Source organism: Dreissena polymorpha, chromosome 2 (genome assembly GCF_020536995.1).
Source record: "Dreissena polymorpha isolate Duluth1 chromosome 2, UMN_Dpol_1.0, whole genome shotgun sequence".
Lineage (NCBI taxonomy): Eukaryota > Metazoa > Mollusca > Bivalvia > Myida > Dreissenidae > Dreissena > Dreissena polymorpha.
Genome location: NC_068356.1, coordinates 35,504,701 through 35,507,095, shown reverse-complemented (window position 1 = coordinate 35,507,095; position 2,395 = coordinate 35,504,701).

Here is a 2,395-nt window from a genome sequence, read left to right as displayed (position 1 = left end):
TTATTGTGTATATTTGGGCCATATTGAAATGAATTATTTTCCCAATCCATTGCATACCAAAATCTAGATATTGCAAACACATCATGCTCTAATTTTTGGTTTGTGTTAAGTTATACATCAAAGTATTTACAGTAAAACAGTTGAACAAGTCAACCATTTGCCTTTTTATACTCGGTCCTTAATGATAAGCCATTTGGTCATTTAGTTAGTCCTATAAAATTTCCAACCTTTTGGCCTTCAGAAAGCCCTCTTTAATTGAGCCGTTACATGAGAACATGGGTATTGTGCCATATAACGCTAGGGTAGCTCCCTAACAGTCTTTAACTTAAAAACTCCTTAGTATTTGGTAACTTCAAACAATTAAGTTTCCATATAACCAGAAAGCTGATGGTGCATTTAGGATTAATGAACAAGCAGATAGTGTGTTAACGCTGTTTGCTCCAAAATTTGAAGATTATTTTGCTTTCTGTATTCAATTATAAAATTATGATCCTTCAAAGCCATAAATCGCCACTCGGTTCAATTTGTATTCATTTTGAAAATTTCTTTCATAACTTTATATAGGGGTGTTCGATGTCAGTCCCTCATTCGGTCTGGCGGTTTGTGTCCTTCCTACATGTTGTGAATATGAAAGGGTGGCAAACTGGGCATGTCCATATTGTCAGGTTTTCACACTTCCATGATTATTCAGTGAGTTTTTCATTTGACTACAAGTAAGTCATTGTTTAATTTAGGATATCTGGATCTAACAGCTGAAACAGCAAAATCTAAATTTCTTGTTAAAAAAGGCAATGCTATGAACTGTTAGTCACCATTTATGACAACATACATTTGATTAAGTTAGGTGATAATTTGTAGAAAATTATTAGTAGAGAGCAGAAACAGCAAATTTTGCATTTTGTGTACAAACAAAGGGTAATGACACTAACATGCCTCATGCCAATCATTGTGAACTACCATGTCATGGTCAGATGAGCATTAAATCATTGTAACCTGCCTTGTCATGGCCAGAGGTGTCTAGTTTCATTGTAAACTGCCATGCCATGGCCAGAGAAGTCTAGTTTCATTGTGAACTACCATGTCATGGCCAGAGGAGAGTAGGATCATTGTGAACTACCATGTCATGGCCAGAGGAGTCTGGTTTCATTGAAAACTGCCATGCCATGGCCAGAAGAGCATAGAATGATGGTGAACTACCATGTCATGGCCAGAGTAGACTCATTTAATTGTAAACTGCCATGGCGGCCATGGCCAGATGAGCCTAGAATCCTTGTGAACTGCAATGTCATGGCCAGAGTAGTCTCATTTCATTGTTAACGTCCATGTCTTGGCCAGAGGAACTTAGAATGATTGTGAACTGCATTGTCATGGCCAGAGTAGCATCATTTAATTGTAAACTGCCATGCCATGGCCAAAGGAGCATAGAATTGATTGTGAACTGCCATGTCATTGCAAGAGGAGCATATAATCCTTGTCAACTCCCATGTCATGGCCAGAGGAGCATAGAATGATGGTGAACTGCCATGTCATGGCCAGTGTAGTCTCATTCAATTGTGAACTTCCATGTCATGGCCAAACGAGCATATAATCCTTGTCAACTGCCATGTCATGGCCAGTGTAGTCTCATTCAATTGTGAACTTCCATGTCATGGCCAAACGAGCATATAATCCTTGTCAACTGCCATGTCATGGCCAGAGTAGTTTAGACTAATTGTGAACTACCATGCCATGGCCAGAGGAGCAAGAAAGATTGTGAACTATCATGTTATGGCCAGAGTAGTCTCATTTCATTGTAAACTCCCATGTCATGGCCAGAAGAGCATATAATCCTTGTCAACTGCCATGTCATGGTCAGGGTGGTTTAGATTCATTGTGAACTACCATGCCATGACAAGAGGAGTATAAAATGATGGTGAACTGCCATGTCATGGCCAGAGGATCGTATAATCCTTGTCAACTGCCATGTCATGGTCAGAGTGGTTTAGATTCATTGTGATTCCTGGCCAGAGGAGCATAGAATGATGGTGAACTGCCATGTCATGGCATTCGCAAGAGTAGTTTTATTTCATTGTGAACTGTCTTGTCATGGCCAGAGTAGTCTCACTTCAGTGTGAACTGCAATGCCATGGCCAGAGGAGCATAGAATGATTGTCAACAGCCATGTCATGGCCAGAGTATTTAGATTCATTGTGAACTACCATGTCATGGTCAGAGGAGTCTAGATTCATAGTAAACTGCCATGCCAGCCATGGCCAGAGGAGCATAAAATGATTGTGAACTGCCATGTCATGGCCAGAGTAGTCTCATTTCATTTTGAACTGCCCAGCCATGGCCAGAGGAGCATAAAATGATTGTGTACTGACATGTCATGGTCAGAGGAGCATAGAATGATTGT